The sequence below is a fragment of the Melospiza melodia genome, unplaced genomic scaffold (genome assembly GCF_035770615.1).
Source record: "Melospiza melodia melodia isolate bMelMel2 unplaced genomic scaffold, bMelMel2.pri scaffold_37, whole genome shotgun sequence".
Lineage (NCBI taxonomy): Eukaryota > Metazoa > Chordata > Aves > Passeriformes > Passerellidae > Melospiza > Melospiza melodia.
The window spans coordinates 4561347-4588114 of record NW_026948690.1 but is presented as its reverse complement, the minus strand read 5'-3'; positions in this window follow the sequence as shown (position 1 = coordinate 4588114).

Here is a 26768-nt window from a genome sequence, read left to right as displayed (position 1 = left end):
ATCATATGAAAACTTGGGAAAAAATTTTGCGACTCTTATCACTCCCTGAGTTTTCTAAAAATAGAGACTTTCTCTGACTCAGTCTCAGAATGCTATAAGACAAAAAGAATACACAGAAATATCTGGGAACTCTGTAAACAGCCAATGAAAAAATGACTTCCAACTTCCCTTAGTAAAAGACTTCCACTCTGAAAGGAGAACCTCCCTAACTCCAACATATATGTCCCTCTCAGCTTTGGATAATTTGTTACCCAGAGCTGCCCCTGATATATAGGGTGGCCCACCCACAGGAATAAAATATCACCCAAGGATCCTGCACTGCAGGTGGCTGTCCCCACATTCACTGCTCTGGTGGTGCTGCATGCAGATGTTTCAAAATATCCCCTGGGCTTCACCAGCTGAACCGGCCCTGTTGCTCCGGCAGGGTACCAACGCTGCATTCAGTAAGCCCTGGTAAAACTGATAAAACATTGCATTCAAAGGGCTGACTCACTTTATTGTAATTTGTCATTTTTGTCGTGCGGTATTATAACTCCTGTAATAGGTCCCTGGGCCTCCACAATCTTGCGTCCTACTGAGATATCATTGTAGTGAGGAGCTCAGCAGTGCTGAAAGCAGAGGCCTGTCCTTTGTGTTCCCTTTGGGATGGCAGTGGAGGTGCCATGAGTGCACATTCAGAGGCACCTTCATGGCTTCTCATTCCATGACACCAAAACTAAATGTGCAAGGTGACTTCCTTGAATGACATGTAGTCCTTTGAAATATCTACAGGAAGTGGTCAGGAAATGCTTTCTGAGCCAGCTCCTTGGGATCAGCTGTGAGGGGCTGAGGGCTGGCCTGAGCCCGGTGCTGTGTCCCGCTGGGAGCAGCCGCACAGGCTCACGTGCAGAGCAGGCACTGCCAGAGGCGCTGGAGATCTCACCTGCCCTGCATCCACCATTGTCAAGGTGCTGTAAACATCAGCTGGTGCTGACTTTCCCCTTGGACCCCTTTGGTTTAGTCACTATGGGGAATTTCTTTCCTGAAGCCCATGGGATTTCCCCTGGCAGGTGTGATGGGGATGCTCGGGGAGTGTGGGGCTTTGGGGGCAGCTGCCCGGGCAAGGACTGAGCTCGGAGCCCTGTTGGGCCCATGGCCCCCAGCAGCAGCAGCAGCAGCAGCAGCAGCAGCCCCAGGGCCCAAAGCCCCGTGCCCTCTGCCCAGCACAGGCTGCCCTGTCCCTGCAGCTGTCACCCGAGTGGGGCCCAGGGGCCCGTGGCCGCTGGCAGCAGCAGGAATGCGGGCAGAGTGAGGGTGCCCTGGCTTGGCTTTTGTCTCTGGAACAATGCGGGCTCAGGGCAGTGCAGAGCAGGCTGGGAAGCAGAGCCCAGGGCCTTCGGAGTCTGCAAGGCTTAAAGATCAGCCCCTGCAGCAGCCCAGATGCAGGTGGCCCAGTTGCCAAGGCTGTGGTGGCCTTGAGAGCGTGCAGGTGGATTTTGGATGGCTGTGGCCTGCTGGCGGCTCTGGGCCCAGGAGTGCCTGTGGCTGCAGCAGGAAGGGTGGCTGAAGGTTTGCTGCCTGCTTTGGTGGCATGGCTGCAGGGGCCAGTGCTGTGAGAGCCCCCTGTGTGAGAGCTGGTGAGAGCTGAGCTCTTGGGGACAGCGCTGTGCCCCAGGCCAGGAAGAGCAGCAGTGCCCAGTGGCAGGAGTGGTGTCAGTGGGAGCCCCTGTGCCCAGGGATCCCCAGCCCTGGGGTGGCCGTGCCAGCACCCCCAGGGACCTCCATCCCTGGGAACGCAGAACAAGTGGAACCCACAAGTGTGCAAAGGCTGCCTTTGCCCAAAGGAATGGCCCAGAGAAGTCAGGTTTTAAAAAGAAACAGGATTTTTTTTCCGAAGATTGGCAAATCTAGGATTTACAGAACATGTTTCGTTATAACAATCATTATAACAACATCAACAGTAATATACAGAACATATTTACATGGGATCTGATGGGCTAACAATCTTCAAAACGTATTTACAGGAAATTTCAAACGTAGTGAACGTATTTACAAAAATCTTCTAAACTTTCAAACGTATTAACAGAAATCTTCAAAACTTTCAAACGTATTTACAACGGCGTGCCATCTGTGCCATCATGTGCATGCGTCCTGGAAGAAAGGAAGCAGCAGAGCTGGACTCAGCCACCTGCACTGGGCCCAGCAGGGCTGGCAGGTTGGCCCCAGGGGCTGGGCCGGGGCTGGCAGGGCTGGCGTGGCCCCAGGCAAGGGCAGGGCAGGCCGGGGCTGGTGCTTGTGGCAGCCCAGTCCAGGCCCCCTGCGGGCAGCGTGTCCCTGAGCGGGGCCATCCAGCCCAGCCCCAGCCTGGTGTCAGGGGACCCAGTGTGTGTGCGGGCAGGGTGTGGGAAGCATCTGCCTGTCTTACTTGTGAAGCTGCTCCTTCATCCAAGGACCATGGGCTCCTCCTCATCCTTCTTGTCAACTTCCATGTCCTCGGTGTCATCCTCCTCCTCTACATCCATCTCCTCGATGGTGTCCTCCTCGTCTACTTCCATGTCCTCCACAGTGGAGGACATGGAAGTAGAGGAGGAGTCCACCTCCATAATTTCTTCTTCATCCAACCCCTGGTCCACATCCATCTCCTCCACAGTGTCTCTGTCAGTCTGCAAGGGGCAGCACAATCTCCCAGTGGGCTTCCTGTCCCACACCATCCATTCCCACATGGCTGCAGCCTGCCCAAGCCTGGTGCCCCCTGCCTGGCATGGCACTGTACCTCCATGGGCACAGCAGAGCACATCCTGCTGGGATTGGCGTTCCAGAGCCGGCGGCAGAGAAAGCCCAGGCAGCAGAAGCAGCTCAGCACTGAGGGTCAGAGCGCAGAGCGAGTGGCAACTGACCCTTTGCAGCCGGTGAAGTGTCTGCTGTGCTCGTTTCCAGGTCCTGGACGTTCCACCTGGAACCCTCTGGGAGCTGTGATGTCACTGAAGTTTCAGGGGTGCTGTGCAGTGGGAGATGGGGATGGCAGAATGATCAAATCCTTGAATGGTTTGGCATGGAAGGGACCCTAAAGATGATGTGGCTCCAAGCTGAGCAAGCTCCCAGCATAGCAAGTTGCTGTGGCCCCTGTCCCACCTGGCCTTGGATATTGCTGGGGATGGGGCATCCACAGCCTCTGTGCACTGGTCCCTGTGTCAGTAACAAGCACCCTGAGAGTAAAGAACTTTTTCCCATCATCAAATCTCCTCTATCTCTTGCAGTTTGATCCCATTCTCCCTTGTCCTGTCACTACAGTTCTTGACCAAGAGTCCTCTCCCACTTCCCTCTGGGTCAGGCTATTCCTACAGGATTACACGTGTGACTTAACCTGCAGGAGAGAGACAAGCCAAGTTCCCAGTCAGAAAAAATGCGGAATGTGGTTTGAGAACTGAGAGAATAAGGAAAAAGAAAAGACAGGGAAGTCTTTGGGTTGCGTGGGCTGTGGGATTCATGCCTTTTATTAGAGGCCTGTCCCTGGTGCACTCAGTTCCTGTGTTGCAGCCTGCCCACAGCAACCTCTGTGAGGGACCTGCACTCGCAGAGCTGGGAGCCGGCTTGCTTGGATGGCTGATGGATGAGGCAAGAGAGGGATCGTTGTGTGGAAATCCAAATAATGTGGATTGCACTGAAGAGGGTCCAGGAATGGAGACAAAATGGGGCTGGGCACACAATGTGGGGGTGAACAGCGCAGGATAATTACAGTAAGCCAGGACCAAATTGATTCAGGAGAGTTGGAACATTCCGAGGGAGAACATGTAAGGAAAATGCAGCAGTTGAACTGGGTGATACGGACAGAGCGTGCTGCATCACCATGAGCCTGCAAATGCCCATGGGCAACACCATTGCATTCAGAGCGGTGACTTTTTTTACCTTGGTCACTTTGCCCTGAGGTATTACAGTTCCAGTGGTAGGTCCCTGTGTTTGCTAAGTCCAGTGAACCAGTTGTTGTTGCCTTCCATCTGGATCTTGTTTCCTTGATCTTTCAGCAGCTGGATGCCCTGGTATACTGACTCCCTATGTGACAACAGGTAGGAAAAACACCTGCCTTGTAGTGCCTTACAGGCATGGCCATGGACAAGAAATTGTGGCTTGTCTGTGGAAGCGCCCAGCTGAAGGCATGTGGCTCAGTGAGGAGCGTCCAGTTCTCTGCTACAGAAGCTACAAATGGCAGCATCCTCTGACTTTAGCTAATTTATTGTCTGGAGGCTTGGGTGTCCTAAAAGTAAACAGATAAAGAGATTAGAATATGAAACTTAAGTTTTGTTCCCACTAAACTTTCTCTTCTGTAAGCCAAGGGTGTGAACACAGCTTATTAGAAGAATCATGTATCAATGCTAAAATATAATTTTTACAAATGTTAAGACATAGATCCCGGTTAGTGGTGTCTGAATTATCTTGGTCTTGGTGTGTGTGGTCAGCGCTGCTTAGGAGATCTTCTTCTGTCCTTCTCCTTCTTCTTTTCCAGGCTGCTGCTCTCTCTCTTAGGCTTTCATTCTGTTCTTCTGGTGGTGGCTCTGGTGTTTGCCTCACTGTTCCCAGAAACAGTTTTAATGTATTTTGCTGGGATTCATCTTGGGAATGTTGCTGTAGAGACAAGGGCATCTTTTCTTTCCCAAGTAATTAATGGAAAAGGGCCCATAATTTGTTTAGATTCAGGGTCTTTGCTCAACCCAGGTGGCTGTTCTTTTAATTGGGCTGCAATTGAATTAGTAAAATGCCTGCTGACTGGGAGAGTTGTCTCCATAAATGAATTGTTCAAAAAGTTGAGTTCGTAAAAGGCCTTGGCCAGTCTCTCAATGGAAGATAATATCTGGATTCCCCCTCTCAGTTGATCAAGGGTCCTTTTGATGGATCAGTGGGCCCTCTCGGCTATAGACTTTCCTGTGGCGGAGTGTGGTATGCCTGTGATATGTTTTATACCCCAGTGGTTAGAAACTTGCTGGAATCAGTGCAAGGTATAAGCAAGAGCATTATCAAATTTAATTTCCTGTAGAACTGCTAAGGTGTAAAAAAGAAAAAAGTAATGTTTTATAGCATCTTCTGATTTTTCACCAGCATGGGCAGAGGTGAAAACTGCACTGGAAAAGGCATCAAATGAGACCTGGATGTACTTTAGTCTGCCGAAAGGGGCTTAGTGTGTGATGTCTGATTGCCAGTTGTGGAGACTCTCTAGTCCTCCTGGACTGACTCCAGCTCTGGCAGAAGCAAGGCCATGTTCCTGGCAATTTGGGCAGGTGGCTACAAGTGATCATGCCGGGTCTCGGGTGTTTTTGAACATCCTGAGCAGCGCAGGAATGTTTTGATTGTAGAATTGGTGGCTGATCCTAGCCTGTGTAAAAACGATCTAAGGCGTATTGCAGTGGTTCAGATGTTTGAAGTAGGCAATTGAGGGGCTCTTGAGTGAGAAGTAAGTATATATTCACAAGGTCTGTTCCTGCAAGGGAGCACAGACGCTCTCTAGGTTTCCTGCAATAGTTCTGCAATAACTTTCTGTTGGGTTGTTATCATTTTAGTAGGTTGGTGTGCTCTGAAAACGCATTCAATTTCTATGAGGGGATCTGAGATAGTTGAGTCTCCCTGAAAGAATAATGCATGGAATATTGGACTTACACCAAGGATTGCCAGGGAGAAAGCAAAAGTAGTGTGGTATCTGTGTGCCTGTTTAGTTTGAATCACCCAGGATGCCTTTTGTACAGCTGCTTCTGCCTGTGGTGTCAGTGATCACGGGAATCGAGTCCTTCACTGCCTTTAAGGAGCAGGAACAGTGGCATGAGATCTTCTGTGGTGATTCCCAGCAGTGAATGTACCCAGCTGATGCTTCCACAGAGCATTTGGGGTTCTGGCAGAGTCTTTGGGTTGTCCTTGATGTGCAGTGTTTGTGGTGTGATGGTTCTCTCTGCAGTTTTTAGGCCGAGACACTTCCAAGGGGCTGTCCTTGGAACTTTATCTGCTGCAATCTTAAAAGCTTTCTCCTGTACCACAGTGATGACATCTTGTACTGCAACATCCAGAATGATTTGAGCTTCTGCACAAACAACTGTGTCGTCCATGTAATGAAAAATGATAGCATTAGGATGTTCATTTAATGGTCCATATAACGAAAAGCGATTAGCATTAGGGCAAGCGAATTTGGACATCAAGCCATTGACAAATATTTGGTCTCCTCTTCATTCGTTGAGGCAATACAGTCCACTGGTACCTCTGTAAAGGTGCTTGTCGATTTAGTGACGGAAAAGGCAACCCAGGAGGGTGTCATTGGGTTGCATGGGGGTGTCAAAAAAGTAGTCATTAAGATCTATATCAACCATCTGCCAATAACAGTGTAATCATAGGTACAATTGGACTAAACCTCCCTGAACTAGCCTTCCTTCACATCTCAACCCATGCAATCTTCAAAGCAATGCTCTTTCTATGCTCAGGCTCCATCAATCACAGCCTAAATGGCAAAGAAGATATCCGAAAAATAGGAGGACTCCAAAAACTGCTACCCTCAACTACGGCATGGCGCACCATCGGCAATCTCGAGGTAACATGGAGGCTGAGCGCAGGCTGGACTGGAGGGAACCCCCTGTCCTTGATGACCTCATTGATTTTCCTGAGGTCCTGCAGGAGCCGCCTCTTGTCCTTGCCAGGCTTTCATATGATAATGAAAGGTGCGTTGCAGGGGCTAGTAGAGGGTACAATGTGGCCAACAGACAGCTGCTCCTGCATGAGGGACTGCAGGGCCTTTAACTTTCTGCCTGGGAGGGGCCACTGATCCACCCATATGGGGTCGTTGGTCTTCCAGGTTGACTGAAGGGTGGCACGCTACTCGGTTGCCCCATCTGGAAATCTTGAGGTGTTGATATGATCTCTAGCCCTGTCCCTCTTTGGGACAAGAGGCCTTTCCTCAAATTGTTATTGGTGCCCGGGTGACGAATGATCTTATGGTACCACTGTGCCCTCAGGACCTTCCATGTAGATGGTACCTTGACCCCAGAAGCTGGTAGTGGCTCTCTCGATGCCAATTATCACTTCAACCCCTGGAACTAGGGGCCATTCTTTTAACCAGTCAGAGAGGGAAATTACAGTGACATCAGCTCTTGTATCTAATAGTCCTGAATGACATCTCTTTCTCGCTTTACATGACCAAGCACACTTTAGAATGGGTCTATTTCTGCCCGTAATCTGTGCCCACATCAGCATTGGATGAGCTGGTGTGGTGATCATATCCCGTGGGAGGTAGGCTCTGGCTATAACTGTTCCTTTTGGAATGAAAAGGGGAGGGTCTAAGCATAGAGCCTGGACAGGTATCTCCTGCAAAGATGTCAAGGCGACTATCTCAGGTAGTATAGTGTGTGTCTCCATACCTTCCCTGGTGTTGGTTAAAATCAAAATGTCTCTGGGCCATCCTTCAGGCCTGTATTTGCCTTTTGGAATATGGTGAACATAAATATCGTGGATTGGAATAGAAAAGGCGCTTACCAGCTGCCTTTAGGTTCCGGGGCAGAGCTGTCTTTTGTCGAGCATTCTGCAGTGATCAAGCTGTCCTGATGGATCTGAGAAGGTCGCTGTGCTGGTTCTCCACGATGTTGGGGAGAGTAGGGCAGAACGGGCTTGCATTTGGTGTCATCGTGCGGGGCCTTTCTGTGTCTGTGTGGGGTTTCCCGCAGGCATCGGTTTTGCTGGTGTTGTAAAGCGTGTGGACGAGAGGGACAGTGAGGAAAGTGGCTGTGACACCTAGAAGGTCCCTGGTAATAGTCTGTATTTTTACAATTCTATTGAGAATGCATCACCTCCCCACATTTAAAGCAAGGTCCTTTTTCATGTGTGTGCCAGGGAATAACGTGGGAGGCTACCAGCACCTCTACTACACCGTGACAAGAAGCATTACCTCGGCTAGCATCACAGTGTAAGGATGCCCTAATGGTGCATGCCACGACCATTTGTGCAATGGTAGACTTTCTGTAGAGGGGTAGGGAAGGTAAAATGTCTTTAAAGGTGTTGTTAGCATTTGTTTCAGCAAGTTTAGTAAGCAGTACCTTCCTGGCTTTTGGATGTTCAAGTTTCTTCTCTATTGCTTGTGTAAGGTGATCAATAAATTTTAGAAGGGATTTCCCAGGTCCCTGCAGGTCTCTTCTAAGAGAGCTCAGGGAAGGTCTATTGAATTAGGATTACTGAAATCTTCCTCCCTGGCTAGATGGTCTAGTGTTAGGTGTACCCGCCTGTCTTCTCTAGCATAGTCTTTTAATAGATGTTGCAGTAGTTTTTTCCCCATTCCTTCCCACAGAATAATTTCAGTGGGAGAAAGTAGGATGCGCATAAAATGGCGCAAATTGTGGGGCACCAACACATGTATTGGATAGATGTTATTTAACAAATGATTAATATAGGGCAAGCCCCTCCCATGGTCTTTCGCTGCTTTATAAATGTCTTTTATCTGCTATGTATGAGAGCTTCCAATTGGGGCTTAGCCCCACTCTGCTACTGCACCGGTGGGTCTTGTAATTTAGCTACCAAATCCCAGTCCCCTTCTTCTGCCGCCAGCTTCAACATCCTTGTCCAAGAATCCTCAGGCTCATGCTGAACGTCAGATGAACCTTCCCTCTCCTCTCCAGAAGACAGAACGTGATCTTTGGCAGAGGAGCGGGGCCTTGGGGTGCCTGGCCAGGCCCGGTGTTGTGGGCCTTTGGTAGCCAAGATGGCGGCCTTCCGGTTACCGCCCCTCACACTTCCGGCTCCAACAGTGTGGGATCCGCAAGGGGCTGAGTTGCAGGGGGTAGGGCAGCGGGAGTAGGCAAGGAAGCGCTGGATATCCCAATGCAGGGGTGGTACCTGATGCAGGGGTAGGACCCAACACATGGGGATGATTTAATGAGAGAGCTGAGGGTGGGAGGGAGTTTGACATTGACAACCCCCTCCAGAGGAGGGACTCCATTTTGTGAGCTATCTGAGGGGGATCCAGTGAGGAGAGGTACTGGAGAATAAGTTAGGGTAGAATCCAGGCCTGTGTGATCTGTGCAGACGTGCCAGGGGGTAGAGAAGGAGGGGAGATGTCAGACAGCAGGTGGCTTGTCTGTGCTTTACAGCAGTTTCTGTCTCTCATCCTAATGGTGTGAGTGGGTTGAGGAATGCTGGGGGCAGAACAGAAAGTCTGGGTTGAATATTAGAACTTTGAAGCCTTGAGAAAACTCCATAAAACATGTGAAAAACTGTGGAAAATGTTGCGACTCTTATCACTCTCTGAGTTTGCAAAAGATAGTCTTTCCCTAACTCAGTCCCAAAATGCTACATGATGAACTGAATCAACAGAAATGTCTGGGAACTCCGTAAACAGCCAATGAACAAACGACTTAAAACTTCCCTTAGTAAAAGTCTTCCACTCTGAAAGGAGAACTCCCTAACTTGAACATATATGTCCCTCTCATCTTTGGATAATTTGTTACACAGAGCTGCCCCTGATGTAAAGGGTGGCCCACCCACAGGACTAAAATATCCCCCAAAAATCCTGCACTGCTGGTGGCTGTTCCCCAATTCACTGCTCTGGTGGCTCTGGATGCAGATGTTTCAAAATATCCCGTGGGCTTTGTCCGTCGAGTCGGCCCTCTTGCTGCTGGAGGGTGCCAACGCTGCCTTCAGCAAGCCCTGATAAAATTCAGGTCTCACTCCAGGGCGGAGGCTGACCCAAGGCATCTTCTGTCCCGTGACGGTGGAAGAGTCAAATCGTCACTGGAATCACTCTCAGGAATTCTCAAAGAAGGTCCCTGTTTGGGCACCCCTTGTTGTGGCATGTCCACAGCCAGCCTCTGTGAGAGACGTGCACTCCCAGAGCTGGGAGCAGGCTAGCTTGAATGGATGATGGATGAGGCAAGAGAGGAGCGTTTGTGTGGAACTCCAAACAGTGTGGTTTGTGCTGGAGAGGGTCCAGGGAAGGAGACAAAATGAGGCTGGGCACACAAGGTTTTATATGGGGGAAAAAAAGGACCTTGTATGCAGTAACTTAGGACCAATAGAGGATAAGAAAGGGGAGAACACCTAGGGGAGTACATATAAGGAAAGAAAAAACTTCATGATATCATGAAAATTACCTGAATCCCCATAACCCTACAAAAGCCAATGGGAAAGATGATTGCTTTAGAGGGGTGCTGCAACTTACTTAAGTTCGTCATAGTACTAATGAGGTATTAGAGTTGCAGTGGTAGGCCCCAGGACCTCCAAAAAACTACTACTTCCTGAGACTTCATTGCTGACTTCATTGAGGAGCTCAGCAGTGCTGAAAGGAGAGGCCTGTCCTTTGTGTTCCCTTTGGGATGGCAGTGGAAGTGCCCTGAGTGTACATTCAGAGGCACCTTCATGGTTTCTCATGCATCGACACCAATACTATATGTGCAAGGTGACTTCCTTGAATGACAAGTAGTCCATTGAAATATCTGCAGGAAGTGGTCTGGAAATGCTTTGTGAGCCTGTTCCTTGGGATCAGCTGTGAAGGGCTGAGGGCTGGCCTGAGCCCGGTGCTGTGTCCCACTGGGAGCAGCCGCACAGGCTCACGTGCAGAGCAGGCCCTGCCAGAGTCCCTGGAGATCTCACCTGCCCTGCAGCCACCATTGTCAAGGTGCTGTAAACCCCAGCTGGTGCTGACTTTCCCCTTGGACCCTTTGGTTTAGTCACTATGGGGAATTTCTTTCCTGAAGCCCATGGGATTTCCCCCTGGCAGGTGTGATGGGGATGCTCGGGGAGTGTGGGGCTTTGGGGGCAGCTGCCCGGGCAGGGGCTGAGCTCGGGGCCCTGTTGGGCCCATGGCCCCCAGCAGCAGCAGCAGCAGCAGCAGCCCCAGGGCCCAAAGCCCCGTGCCCCCTGCCCAGCACAGGCTGCCCTGTCCCTGGAGCTGTCACCCAAGTGGGGCCCGGGGACCAGTGGCCGCTGGCAGCAGCAGGAGTGCGGGCAGAGTGAGGATGCCCTGGCTTGGCTTTTGTTTCTGGAACTATGCGGGCTCAGGGCAGTGCAGAGCAGGCTGGGAAGCAGAGCCCAGGGCCTTTGTAGGCTGCAAGGCTTAAAGATCAGCCCCTGCAGCAGCCCAGATGCAGGTGGCCCAGTTGCCAAGGCTGTGGTGGCCTTGAGAGCGTGCAGGTGGATTTTGCAGGGCTGTGGCCTGCTGGCGGCTCTGGGCCCAGGAGTGCCTGTGGCTGCAGCAGGAAGGGTGGCTGAAGGTTTGCTGCCTGCTTTGGTGGCATGGCTGCAGGGGCCAGTGCTGTGAGAGCGCCCTGTGTGAGAGCTGGTGAGAGCTGAGCTCTTGGGGACAGCGCTGTGCCCCAGGCCAGGAAGAGCAGCAGTGCCCAGTGGCAGGTGTGGTGTCAGTGGGAGCCCCTGTGCCCAGGGACTCCCAGCCCCGGGGTGGCCGTGCCAGCACCTGCAGGGACCTCCAGCCCTTTAGAACGTGGAAAAAGTGGAACTCACAAGTGTGCAAAGGCTGCCTTTGCCCAAAGGAATGGCCCAGAGAAGTCAAGTTTTAAAAAGAAACAGTATTTATTTACTGAAGATTGGCAAACCTAGGATTTACAGAACATTTTTCGTTATAACAATCGTTATAAGTTCAACAACAACAATGTACAGAACATATTTACATGAGATCCGAGGGGCTAACAATCTTCAAAACATATTTACAGGAAACTTCTAATCTAGTCAACATATTTACAGGAACTTCAAAACTTTCAAACGTATTTACAACGGCGTGCCATCTGTGCCATCATATGCATGAGCCCTGGAAGAAAGGAAGCAGCAGAGCTGGACTCAGCCACCTGCACTGGGCCCAGCAGGGCTGGCAGCTGGGCCCCAGGGGCTGGGCCGGGGCTGGCAGGGCTGGCGTGGCCCCAGGCAAGGGCAGGGCAGGCCGGGGCTGGTGCTTGTGGCAGCCCAGTCCAGGCCCCCTGCGGGCACCGTGTCCCTGAGCGGGGCCATCCAGCCCAGCCCCAGCCTGGCGTCAGGGGACCCAGTGTGTGTGTGGGCAGGGCGTGGGAAGCATCTGCCTGTCTTACTTGTGAAGCTGCTCCTTCATCCAAGGACCATGGGCTCCTCCTCATCCTTCTCGTCAACTTCCATGACCTCGGTGTCATCCTCCTCATCTATGTCCATCTGCTCGATGGTCTCCTCCTCGTCTACTTCCATGTCCTCCACAGTGGAGGACATGGAAGTAGAGGAGGAGTCCACCTCCATCATTTCTTCATCATCCAGCCCCTGGTCCACATCCATCTCCTCCACAATGTCTCTCTCAACCTGCAAGGGGCAGCACAATCTCCCAGTGGGCTTCCTGTCCCACACCATCCATTGCCACATGGCTGCAGCCTGCCCAAGCCGGGTGCCCCCTGCCTGGCATGGCACTGTACCTCCATTGGCACAGCAGAGCACATTGTGCTGGGATTGGAGCTCCAGAGCTGGCGGCAGGGAAAGCCCAGGCAGCAGAAGCAGCTCAGCACTGAGGGTCAGAGCGCAGAGTGAGTGGCAAATGACCCTTGGCAGCCGGTGAAGTGTCTGCTGTGCTCGTTTCTGGGTCCTGGACGTTCCACCTGGAACCCTCTGGGAGCTGTGATGTCACTGAAGTTTCATGGGCGCTGTGCAGTGGGAGATGGGGATGGCAGAATGATCAAATCCTTGAATGATTTGGCTTGGAAGGGACACTAAAGATGATCTGGTTCCAAGATGAGCAATGTCTCAGGTTGCTGCGGCCCCTGTCCCACCTGGCCTTGGATGTTGCTGCGGATGGTGCATCCACAGCTTTTCTGCACTGGTCCCTGTGTCAGGGACAAGCACCCTGAGAGTAAAGAATTTCTTCCCATCATCAAGTCTGATCCACTTCCTTCAGTTTGATCCCATTCCTCCGTGTCCTCTCACTGCATATCCTGACAAAGAGTCCTCTGCCACTTCCCTGTGAGTCACGCTGTTCCTGCGGGGTTATGCATGTAGCTTAACTTGCAGACAGGAGAGAGAGAAGCCATGTCCCCAGTCAGAGAAAATGGGGAAAGTGGCTTGAGAACTGAGCGAAGACAGAAAAAGTAGAGACATGCAAGCATTAGTTTGGGTTGCGTGGGCTGTGGGACTCATGCCTTTCATTAGAGGCCACATTCCCTCGTGCACTCAGTTCTTGTGCTGCAGCCTGTCCACAGCCAGCCTGTGTGAGGGACCTGCACTAACAGAGCTGGGAGCACGCTTGCTTAAACCGCTTGTTAACGAGGTGAGTGTGGGATTTTTTGTGGAACTCTAACCACTGTGGATTGCCATTAAGAGGGTCCAGGGAGGGAGACCAAAATGGGGCTGCGCACACAATATGGGGGTGAACAGTGCAGGATCATTACAGTAAGCCAGGACCAAATGGATACAAGAGAGTTGGAACATTCCAAGGGAGTACATATAAGGAATATGCAGCTGTTGAACTGGGTGATACGGACAAAACGTGCTGCATCAACATGAGCCTGCAAATGCCCATGGGCAACACCATTGCGTTCAGAGCGGTGTCTCTCTTTTACCTTGGTCACTTTGCCCTGAGGTATTACAGTTCCAATGGTAGGCCCCTGGGCCCTCACATCCCCCCCTTTTTGTTATCTAGAAAGAAGGCTTCTGCCATAGAGTTTTGCAAGCATTTAGCAAAAAAGGATAATATAACCAACACAATGAATACAAAAAACAAAGCCCACAACACAATCTGAACTAAAGATGAAAGCCAGCCTCAAAACCCCTGTGTTTGGAAAGTCTAGTGAACCAGTCATTGTTGCCTTCTATCTGGATCTTGTTTCCTTGATCTTTTAGGAGCTGGATGCCCTGGTATACTGACTCCCTATGTGAGAACAGGTAGAAAAAGACCTGCCTTCAAATGCCTGACAGGCATGGCCATGGACAAGAAATTGTGGCTTGTCTGTGGAAGCGCCCAGCTGAAGGCATGCGGCTCAGTGAGGAGCATCCAGATTCCTGCTGCAGCAGCAACCAACGGCAGCATCCTCTGACTTTAGCTAATTTATTGTCTGGAGGCTTGGGTGTCCTAAAAGTAAACAGATAAAGAGATTAGAATATGAAACTTAAGTTTTGTTCCCACTAAACTTTCTCTTCTGTAAGCCAAGGGTGTGAACACAGCTTATTAGAAGAATCATGTATCAATGCTAAAATATAATTTTTACAAATGTTAAGACATAGATCCCGGTTAGTGGTGTCCGAGCTATCTTGGTCTTGGTGTGTGTGGTCAGCGCTGCTTAGGAGATCTTCTTCTGTCCTTCACCTTCTTCTTTTCCAGGCTGCTACTGTCCCTCTTAGGCTTCCATTCTGTTCTTCTGGTGGTGGCTCTGGTGTTTGTCTCACCGTTCCCAGAAAGAGTTTTTATGTATTTTGCTGGGATCGATCTTAGGAGTATTGCTGTAGAGACAAGGGCATCTTCGCTTCCCCAAGTAATTAATGGAAAAGTGCACATAATTTGTTTAGATTCGGGGTCTTTGCTCAACACAGGTTGCTGGTGTTTTAATTGGGCTGCAGTTGAATTAGTAAAATTCCTGATGACTGGGGGAATTTTCTCCATAAATTGGTTGTTCAAAAGTTGAATACGTAAAAGGCCTTGGCCAGTCTCTCAATGGAAGATAATATCTGGACTCCCCAGCTTAGCTGATCAAGGATCCTTTTGATGGCTCAGTGGGCCTTTTCGGCTAAGGACTGTCGTGTGCTGGAGTGTGGAATGCCTGTGACATGTTTTATACCCCAGTGGTCAGAAGCTTGTTGGAATCAGTGCGAGGTATAAGCAAGAGCATTATCAGTTTTAATTTCCTGTAGAACTGCTAAGGTGTAAAAAACGAAAAAGTAATGTTTTATAGCATCTTCTGATTTTTCACCAACATGGGCAGAGGTGAAAACTGCACTGTAAAAGGTGTCGATTGAGACGTGGATGTACTTTAGTCTGCCAGAAGGGGCTTAGTGTCGACGGAAGGGAACCAGGACATCAATTTGATCATCACAGGCTCAATTTTATTGATCAGTACGGCGGGTTAAATACAGTTAATAATGAGCTTCATACATATTGCAAAAGTTGAGCTCAGGATTGGTCAGTTACATATCAGCACCTACGCCTACTTCTACATTCCTATGGTTCTACTTTTGATACTTTCTACATATTCTCAGGATATATTCAGGACTAAGCTCTAGTCCCTATCCTCATGTTGCAGCAAGGTCACTGCTGACTTTTCCTTTCAGCTTGCTGACTGCTGACTTTCTTCCTTCAGCTTAACCAGCGGCATTATGTCAGTATGGCCTTTCTCAGCTAACCAATTATGAATAAATCTCTCCACATTTCCCCCGTTTTCTTCTTGTGCAAGGAGATTAGTTTGCCATGTTTTTGCTATTGTACGGCTGACCATGTTTTGAATACAGTTAAAGATACAAGGCAAAATAAGCAAAAACAGTAAAATTACACCCAGAAGTCCTATAGCATAGATCACAAGGTTCCTCAGCCACGGTCCAAGTCCTAAGCCTTTAAGCCATTCGTCAATTCCTAAACCATCTTCTTCCTTAAGTTTTTGAAGTCCCTGTTGCAATTCTTTTATCTTAGTGTGAATGGACACCGAATGACCAGACAGATTCATGCAACACATTCCCTCGAACTCTTCACATCCATGCCCTTGTGCTAAGAGCAAAAAATCTACAGCAGCTCTATTTTGCAAAACAGCATGGTTAACACTTTGCACATCTGCAGTTAGCATGTCTAGAATTTGTGATGTCTTGTTCAGCTCATCCTTTGCCCAGCATCCTAATTGTTTTGCTAAATTCATGGCTTTATTGGCAGATCCTCCTGGCAAGATAGTTGAAACCACTACCTGTTTGAATGTGCCCCAAAACCGTGGATCCCCTATCTGGCTGCAGTCTAAGTCATGTATGCTACGTTTTTTCCTGTTTGAATTTTGACTCAGCTGCATTAGCAAGGACACATTAGGGTGAAACAGTGACAATTTTCCTAAATAACAAGGTCCACCCTGTGGTTTAGCTGGTATACCATTCCATGCCCTGTCTCCACAAATCAAGAATATTCCTGTGGGTAATTTAATTGGTGCTGTGATATTTGTGCCGTTAGATTGACTGAAATGCTGTGGAGAGAATTCACTCACATTCAGGGATGAATCTAGGGTAGCCCATGTTTCTTTAGGTTGGTTTAAATTCTGAACACCCGAAAGTTTGAAGCTAAACCATCCGCCGGCTGTAGTGTTAGATATACTGGCATTTGTACTTCCAAAAAGATCCAGTTCTTCAGGAGGAGAATGCAAAGAGGTGTTAAGTGATTGGATTAGTAAGCATTGATGATAGCCATCACTCTGACCTGCAGTATACCCTTGTTGCACCGGGAATGTGATGTGTGACATGTTAGACATACATAAGGTTTGATTGTTTATCAAACTGCAAAATTCTCCAGGAGACCACACCGGAAGTCCCACCAGGCATGTTTGAAATGGGTTAGTGACTCCTCCAAGACTAAGACAAAGTGATGATTGGTTAGTTTGATTAGCAAGTGTTACCCATAAATTTTCCCTTGGTTGACTAAAGTGTGTTACTCCTACTGCTTCACTTGCTACAGCATTGAGCAGTATAACAAGAACAAACCTCATTTTTCTTTCTGCTTGCTTTGCTTCTCCTTTTCTTCCTTCTGCTTGCTTTATTTTTCCTTTCTTCGCTGTCTTTTCCCTGGTTTGCTAGATTGTCTATTGTAAGGCTGAGTCAATTTTTGAATATACTGATCTAATTCTAAATCAGCATCCTTGCTCACAAGTATAGCATGAGATAAGTTTGAAGGCAAATCAGCTTTACAGCGAGCTGCTATGATGCGTGAGGCTTTATTAATTTCAAATATTCTAAGGTTTTCCTGCAACTTCCACCTAAGATATGCTATAACCACTTGTTCTGCACTCTCAAAGAGCTGTAATCCTGTCCATCCTGGCAGGCCAGTACTTTGTTCAAGAGCTCTAACCCAGATAAAATTTCGAATCCACTTTCCAAAACAAGGTGCACACCATAAATATCCTAGTGACCTCTGTGAATACCAATAAACCTGATAACAATCTGCACAATGCAAAGCTACCCATGCATAGCACTTATCCTTATCCTTTTTGCAAACATAACAAGGAAGCGAATGTAAATAAGGACCAGTATAAAAGTCTGGTTCTTCAATCCAAAGCAACCAATTCAATGGTGGTGATCGCAAAGCCTCTTCAGCTTTTTTACTATATGAGGCTAACAGCTCAAGGTCTTTCTTTAACACAAGGCGTATCTTATTTCGTAATCGTAGTTCTTGTTTGTTATGCTCCTCAACAACTATATCCTCCTGAGGGTCCCACAACTGTAAAATTGTTCTAATCATAGAAAATTAATTAGCAATCACTGATATCCTTATTCAAATGAGACCGTTCCCTTTTTGCCTTCCTTTTCTTATCTGTCTTCAGTCTTGCTGCTCCTGATTTTACTGGTCCTGCCACTTGCAAACTCAATTTTTGCAACTTGTCAATGCAGCAATCTAATGCTCCATCAGGATCCCCTTGGAAGGGTCCTACAATTGAATGCTGTGTTAAAGGCACTAATTTCTTACACCTTATAGAAACCATACGTGATTTACTTTGAACCTTAATTCTATTCACAATACATTGTACTTCCCACCGATAATAAGCAAGAATTTTCTGTTCAGGAGACTCATAAAGATTTAAAGCTATATATGCGTTTTGCCCCATTTGTCTCCTTAATTCATCTTGCCAGCTTTTTCCCCATGTGTGCTCGTGTTCACAAGTGTGACACCACAAATCCCGTAATAATGATTGTTCTATCCAGAAAGTTCTTTCACAACCCCCACAACGTAGAGCTCTCCAGGCAGCACAATGTGGATTGTGACAGTCAAGGCAATGTAGTTTCGCTGGATTTGTTAAGCGAAAAGTTGATAATGAGTCAATAAAACCCATCAACTCCTGGGCCGTCCGGTAGTGACGTGTCAGTGCTCTGTCCACCGCTTCCGAGTACCCCTTCAATTGTAACAGTAGTGGTTGTAGGACTAGAAGCAGTTTCTTCCCCAGTCGCTCCTTGTCCTCCTCCGTAAGGTGATCCACCAGAGGCTGCATCAAAAACAGGTTTAGTCCACTTAGCAGGCACCCACAAAGGCCCTGTAGGTGAGGAAACACAAAGATACCCCTGACCCCAATATAATACTTTTGCAGGTTTTTCCCATAATCCTGTACTCGGGTTCTTATACTTAACCCAACCTCTGTTTCCTTAGTATTTTCCTGACCTGACCTTGGATGATGTTTCATTGCAGGAGGGGTATCATCTTCCCCAAAAATGCATAAATGATTAATCACATACAAAACCTTAGCCAAACATGCTTGTGGATCTGTCAAATCTTGATGTTTTTCAATATACTGCTTAAGGGTACCGTTTGCTCTTTCCACTATTGCCTGTCCAGTAGGAGAGTGTGGAATACCTGTCACGTGCTTAACAGACCACTGATTCAAAAATTTCCGAACCCTAGCACTTACATAAGCTCGACCATTATCCGTTTTGATACTCTTTGGAACTCCCATAACAGCGAAACAACTTAACAGGTGTCTGATAACATGTATAGCTTTTTCTCCTGCCTGAGCCGTAGCCCATATGTAATGACTATATGTATCTATGGTGACGTGCACATGCTTGACTTTACCAAATCTGGCTATGTTTGTAACATCCATTTGCCATTTCTCATTTATTTCTAAACCTCGAGGATTAACCCCGATGCCTAGACCTATTCCACCATTATGATAACTACATGTTGGACATGCTCTGACAATGGCCTTGGCTTCTGACAAACTCAGCTCAAAGTGTTTTGCTAAACCTCTGGCATTTTGATGATATCTACTATGTGCTTCTCTGGCCAATGTGTGCTTGTCAATAGGACAAGAATTATCAATGGGTAGGGTAACCAATTTATCTGCACGTTCATTCCCTTCTCCTAAACCTTCAGACCATTTATGACTCCTAATATGAATCACAGAATATGCTGCATTTCTTTCTCGTAAAACCTTCCTTAACTGTATCAGTATCTCATACAATCGTTTATTATTCACTTCCTTAATTGCTGCTTCCTCTATTCGTTTGACTACTCCTGCAACATACGTAGAGTCTGTGACCACATTTAAAGGCTCCTGTAAGTTGGACACCGCCCATACTACTGCTAACAATTCCAAAGTTTGTAAGCTATCTGCAGGGTCTGCTGTGAGGAGTTGATGCTTCCATTGTCCCTTTTCTTGCCAGGTAACAGCAGCACACCTTGATTTCTTTCCTGCACCTGTAAAAGCTGTAATAGCTCCTTCTATGGGGCGTTCTTCTCTCAAAGGTCAAGTGATCCAGTTCCATTCTGTCATCCATTGCAAAACTCTAGGCACTAATTTGCTAGTCTCTACTTTAGCAGGTGACATCATAATAATGCTTCTTGTAAATTCTTTGAATTGATCAAGTACCAGTCCAAGGTTTCTTTTTCCATAGGCAATCTAATAGTAGCAGGTTCTCTACCATCCACTTCAAGAATTCTGAGATGCCCCTTTTTGATTAATGCAGCCAATTGTTCAATTTTTGAAGATATTGTTTTCTTATGCTGTAGTGGTGGTGATAACCATTCCAACACCCGTATCTCCCCCGTTTTCTTTTGCAACTGAGAGAGAGCACCAAGCAAGTGGCAAGGGCTATTCCAGATAGTAAGGTCAATGGGGTGGTCGAGTTGTCGACGAGACACATACCCTTGCTGTACACAGTTACTAATTTGCTGCAAAGCAAGATGATGCTCCTTTGTCAGGTGTACAGGAGTAGTAGGGTCCACGCCTTTTAACAAAGGCCGTAGGGCTTCTAGTAAATGATTTGGTATTCCCACAATAGGCTTCAGCCACTGTAAGTCTCCCAGCAACTTCTGTGCATCATGTAGAGTTCTAATGTCCAATTGTAATACCAATTTTTGTAGTATTACTATTTGATCCGTCAGAGTCCATCCCAAATATTTCCAGGGCCTTGTAGTCTGAATTTTCTCTGCAGCAATAACAAGTGAATATGCAGCAAGAGTATTTTTAATGGTGTTAATCTGTAAAGAGGAGAATGGCTGTTGCTGTGCAAACAAAATATCATCCATGTAATGATATATTGTAGTTTTTGGCCATTTGCGACATAGTGGCTGTAATGCAGCATCAACATAAAGCTGACATAAAGTGGGGGAGTTGCGCATGCCCTGTGGAAGAGACATCCATTCAAATCTTTTATCTGGTTCCCCACGATTTATTGCTGGTAAAGTAAAAGCAAATCTCTTCATATCATCAGGATGCAGGCAAATAATGAAAAAACAATCCTTTAGGTCAATAATTAAAAGTGGCCAGTGTTCTGGAATCATAGCTGGATTTGGAAGACCAGGCTGTAAGGCCCCCATTGGTTCCATTTGGTCATTTACAGCCCTCAAATCATGTATCAAACGATATTTCCCTGATTTCTTTTTGATTACAAAAATAGGTGTATTCCAAGGGCTTGTGGACAGTCTTAGGTGCCCTTTTGCATATTGTTCCTGTACGAATTCATGGGCATGCATAAGACTCTCCCCTTTTAATGGCCATTGCTTAACCATCACCGGTGTATCCATTTTCCAGGTGAGTGGAATGGGGAAAGTCCAAGCAATGGCAATTACCCCAAAGGGTGCTGATTAGTTAACACCACTCCCAATTGTGTTAAAATGTCCCTTCCAATTAAGCAGGAAACTGTAGGAGGCAGTTGAACAATTGAAAACACAGCAGATATTTGTTGATTCTCAATGCACACAGACAAAGACGACGATCTGCTTGCCAATGTAAATCCTCCCACTCCTGTCAGCATGTTTGATGATGGGAATAGGGGCCAATGTTGTGGCCACGCTTCTGGAGAAATGATGCTGGTATCTGCTCCTGTATCCAATAATCCATAAAGGGTTATGCTTTGATGCCCATAAGTAATTTCAACCTTTTGCTTTGGTCTATTTTGTAAATCCACAGTTAAAAGTGTAACACCAGTAGAGCCAAAACCTTTTTCATCCCGTGTTTGCCCAGAAAATGATTGTATTCCTGATGTCATTTGTGACAGTGGTACCAATTGTGCAATGCGTTGTCCTTTTGTAATTTTAATCGGAGGATAAAGGGTGCAAACCATCATTTGTATTTCCCCTGTAAAGTCCGCATTGATAACACTAGGCAAAACAAATAATCCCAACATAGTTGTAGAAGAACGTCCCAGCAATAATGCTCCACATGTTTGTCCATTTAATATAAGAGGACCCTTTACTCCAGTGGGTATCCTCTCAGGCCGGTTTGTCATTAGTGTGACGTCTACTGCTGCTGCTAAGTCCAAGCCGAGGCTCCGTGTTGTTGCGGGTTGCAGACAGGAGGTGGCAGCGATGTCACGGCAGCTGCTGGTGTCTCCGATGTCACAGCGGCAACTTGTGTCTGGGCGCGGCCCCCATGATTCGCGCTCCGCAGATGGTTTCCCGACCGGCGCCTACAAGCCGTAGTGTTGTGGGAGCTGGATCAGCAGTGTTGACACCATATGCCAGTCGCTCGGCATGTTCGGCATGTGTGTCCTTCATTGCCGCATCGGTAACACTTGAGGAATGGTTTCGGACCTCCTTGTGTGAATGCCAGTGAGCCACTCCGGAGAGGAGCAAGAGCAGCTAACACCTGATTCTGAGTAGACTCTGCTTGCTTTTGCAACCCCAATCCTAATTCCTTTAAGGCTTCTGCTATAAATGCCTGTGAAGCTGTTGGCATTAATGCCATTCGCTCTAATGCTTCCTCAATAGTTCAATTTGCCCCTAAAGTAGCTAACACTCTCTGGGTTGCTGGATTGCTATTTTGCAAGGCACACTGCTTCAATAGCGCCCTCTTCATGTAGTCTGCAACACCAGCCCGATCTATGGCAGTAGCTGCTCTATCAATAAAATTTCCAAATGATTCTTCCCTTCCTTGCTTAATACCCAAATAAGCCGGTAACCCTCCTGGCTCTTTAACAATGTCTATTGCAGCACACACTAACCACATAGACTCTCTAAGTTTATCTGCTCCCGATATCATCTGTGCCTCTGTACGCAAATATGCCCCTAAGCCCATCAGCTCATCTACTGTCACTCCATGTAATGGGTCTCCCCGGGCTCGTTGTACAGCAACCGACTCATTCACCAACGCTTGCCAATGTGGGTTAAACAATAACTGCTGATGCTGAGTGAATATCAACCAAACTATTCCTCTTAAATCATTAGGACATAAAACCTGAGTATTAAAAAGATAACCTAACATTTGCCTAACAGGTTCACTTTTTACTCCAAACTGACTAACCGTAGAACGTAGCTGAGTTAACAGCTTCCAATCTAAAGGAGTATATTCTGCTATATTATGCGTAAGGTTCCCCTGTGCAGCATACTGTGGTGTGTATGTAACTGGACATGCAAGACTAGAAGCTACTTCCACCGCCTCGCCATCCCCCATTTGCATTACTTCTTTCGCCAAAGCAGCCCAAGCTTCCCTCCTCTGTTTAGCCACCTTCCCCCATGGATCACGGTGTGCCCCTGGGATGGGATCTGACTTTTTAAGGGTGCTATGCTGCTGGCACTTCGGTGCAGACACCGAGTTTTCGCACGGGGAAGGCAGTGAAGCAGAGGCTGGCTCGCGCGGGGAAAGCGGCCCCCCCGCTGAAGCTGTAACTGGAGCCGGCTTGCTGAGGGAAAGCGGCGGAGGCAAAGCTGGCGGTGGAGGCGAAGCTGGTTTGCTCCCACCCCCACCATCTGACCCGCCTAAAGCTGGTGGCGGAGGCAGAGCTGGTTTGCTCTTACCCCCACCCTCCGACTCGCCCTCCCCCTCTGACAGGAAAGGTGCAGACGGTTCCACTGCGCCTATAGGAAAATCCTCCACACCACTTTGCTGGGGACTCTTAGGCATAAGTACCTTAGTTACAGAGGGTGCCAGGGGATCATCCTCACGACCATACCCTATATTCCTCTTATGAGCTTCTGTCGCCCTTTCTGCTGCCTTTCTCTCAGAGACCTGCTGAAGTAACGTGTTATACGCCACCCGCCATAACTTTCCTAATTTCTTTGCTGACTTATCATCGTCTAGCACTGTATCCCACAGTGTTTCCCCAAACTTCTTCCACTCTGCTAGCTCATGAACTGTATGAGGGTTAGAAAAGATACCCTTATCATGGCCATAGGCTAATAACCCTGGAAACTCCTTTTTTAAATCTATCCCTTTTATCCCTCGCTGCTCTAAATAGGCGGTAAATAAATCATATGCCGCTTGCCTATCCATACCTATTAATCAGCGTGCGCTGTTGCAGCTCTCCAGGCTCCGGCGGACACGTATTGGCTTGAGTCACCGTTGTGAACCCCAAGGGTGCTTCAAATTCCGGCACCGTCCCGGCTGCAAGGACCCAAACCCAGCTTCCTGACCGTGGCGTAATCCCCTTTTTCTTTTAATCCGAGAAAAAAGGGCAGAGATTCGGCTTTGCCCGCATTCTCCACCATTTGTCGACGGAAGGGAACCAGGACATCAATTTGATCATCACAGGCTCAATTTTATTGATCAGTACGGCGGGTTAAATACAGTTAATAATGAGCTTCATACATATTGCAAAAGTTGAGCTCAGGATTGGTCAGTTACATATCAGCACCTACGCCTACTTCTACATTCCTATGGTTCTACTTTTGATACTTTCTACATATTCTCAGGATATATTCAGGACTAATCTCTACTCCCTATCCTCATGTTGCAGCAAGGTCACTGCTGACTTTTCCTTTCAGCTTGCTGACTGCTGGCTTTCTTCCTTCAGCTTAACCAGCGGCATTATGTCAGTATGGCCTTTCTCAGCTAACCAATTATGAATAAATCTCTCCACAGCTTAGAGTGTGATGTCCCATTGCCAGATGTGGAGACTCTCTAGTCCTCTTGGACTGACTCCTGCTCTGAGAGAAGCAAGGCCATGTTCCTGACAATTTGGGCAGGTGGCTACAATGGATCTTGCTGGGTCTCGGGTAATTTTTAACATCCTGAGCAGCGCAGGAATGTTTTGATGGTAGAATTGGTGGCTGATCGTAATATGTGTAAAAATGATCTAAGGCGTATTGCAGTGTTTCAGATGTTTGAAATAGGCAATTGAGGTGCTCTTGAGTGAGAAGTAAGTAAATATTCACAAGGTCTATTCTTGCAAGGGAGCACAGACGCTCTCTACGTTTCCTGCAATAGTTCTGCAATAACTCTCTGTTGCGTTGTTATCGTTTTAGTAGGTTGGTGTGCTCTGAAAACGCATTCAATTTCTATGTGGGGATCTGAGAAAGTTGAATCCCACTGAAACAATACTGAATGGAATTTTGGACTTACACCAAGCATTGCCAGGGAGAAAGGAAAATTAGGGTGGTATCTGTGTGCCTGTTTAGTTTGAATCATCCAGGATGCCTTTTGTACAGCTGCTTCTGCCTGTGGTGTCAGTGATCACGGGAATCGAGTCCTTCACTGCCTTTAAGAATCAGCAGGAACAGTGGTGTGAGATCTTTTGGGGTGGATCCCAGCAGTGAATGTACCCAACTGATGCTTCCACAGAGCATTTGGGGTTCTGGCAGAGTCTTTGGGTTGTCCTTGATATGCAGTGTTTGTGGTGTGATTGTTCTCTCTGAAGGTTTTAAGCCGAGACACTTCCAAGGGGCTGTCCTTGGAACTTTATCTGCTGCAATCTTAAAAGCTTTCTCCTGTACCACAGTGATGACATCTTGTACTGCAACATCCAGAATGATTTGAGCTTCTGCACAAACAACTGTGTCGTCCATGTAATGAAAAATGATAGCATTAGGCTGTCTTTTCCAGCTGGGCAATAAAATTTGGTCTCCCAGGCATTGACAAGTAGTTGGGTTCTTCTTCATTCTTTGAGGCAATACGGTCCACTGGTACCTCTGTAAAAGGTGCTTGTCAATTTACGGATGGAAAAGGCGAACAAGAGGCTTTCATTGGGGTGCAAGGGGATGTCAAAAAAGCAGTCATTTAGATGTATAACAACCGTCTGCCAAACTCGCGGTAACATGGAGGCTGAGGGCTGGCCGGTCAGAAGGGCACCCATGTCCTCAATGACCTCGTTGATTTTCCTGAGGTCCTGCAGTAGCTGCCTCTTGTCTTTGCCAGGCTTTTGTATGTCAGGGACAGGCGGATTGCAGGGGCTAGTAGATGGTAGATGTGGCCCACCGACAGCTGCTCCTGAACGAGGGACTTCAGGGCCTTTAAGTTTCTGCCTGGAAGGGGCCACTGATCCACCCATATGGGGTCGTTGGTCTTCCAGGTTGACTGAAGGGTGGCGCGCTGCTCAGTGGCCCCGTCTAGAAATGCTGAGGAGTTGATATGATCTCTAGCCTTGTCCCTCATTGGGACAAGAGGTCTCTTCCCCAAAGTGTTATTGGTGCCTGGGTGATGAATGATCTTACTGTAGCAACTGTGCCCTCAGGACCTTCCATGCAGAGTGTACCTTGTCTCCAGAAGCTGGTAGTGGCTCCCCTGCTAGCTAATATTTACCCCAGCAGCTAGGACCAGGGGCCATTCTTTTAGGGAATAAGAGCAGGAAGTTATGGTGATGTCAACTCCTGTATCTAATAATCCTGAAAGACATCTCTTTCTCGCTTTAAATGACCAAGCACACTTTAGAACGGGTCTATTTCTGAATGTTTTATGTGCCCACATCACCATTGGATCAACTGGTGTGCTGATCATGTCCCGTAGGAGGTTGGCTCTGGCTATAACTGTTCCTTTTGGAATAAAAAGGGGAAAGTCTAAGCATAGAACCTGGAGAGTTATCTCCTGCAAAGACGTCAAGGCGAGTACCTCAGGTAGTATAGTGTGTGTCTCCATCCCTTCCCTGGTGTTGGTTTAAATCAAAATGTCTCTGACCTGTTCTTCAGGCCTGTATTTTCCTGTTGTAATATGGTGAACATAAATATCGTGGATTGGAATTGAAAAGGCTCTTACCAGGTTCCGTTGGGTTCCAGGGCAGAGCTGTCTCCTGTCAAGTTTTCTGCAGCGATTGAGCTGTCCTGATGGATCTGAGAAGGTCACTGTGCTGGTTCTCTACGGTGTTGGGGAGAGTGGGGCGGAATGGCCTCACGTTTGGTGTCATCATGCGGGGCCTTTCTGTGTCTGTGTGGGGTTTCCCGCAGGCCAGCGGTTTTGCTGGTGTTGGAAAGTGTGTGGACGAGGGGGGCAGTGAGGACAGTGGCTGTGACAGCTAGAAGGTCCCCGGTAATAGGCTTTATTTTTACAATTGTGTTGAAAATGCTCCATCTCCCGACACTTAAAGTAAGGTCCTTTTTCATGTGTATGTCAGGGAATAACTTGGGAGGCTACTAGGACCTCTACTACACCCTGACTGGTAGCCTTAGCTTGGCTGGCGTGACAGTGTAGGGATGGCCCAAGTGTGCATGCCTCGACCATTTGTGCAGTGGTAGGCTTTGGGTTGAGTGGTAGAGAAGGTAAAATGTCTTTACAGGTTTTATTAGCATTTGTTTCAGCAAGTTTAGTAAGGAGTACCTTCCTGGCTTTTGGATGTTCAACTTGTTTCTCTATTGCTTGTGGAAGGTGGTCAATAAATTTTAGAAAGTATTGCCCAGGTCCCTGCAGAATGTCTGTGAAATCTAGAGTAGGTGTTTCTCCATTGGGTGTCTGCATGAGAGCTGTCTTTGCAGCACTTTTATCTCTTCTAACAGAGCTCAGGGAAGG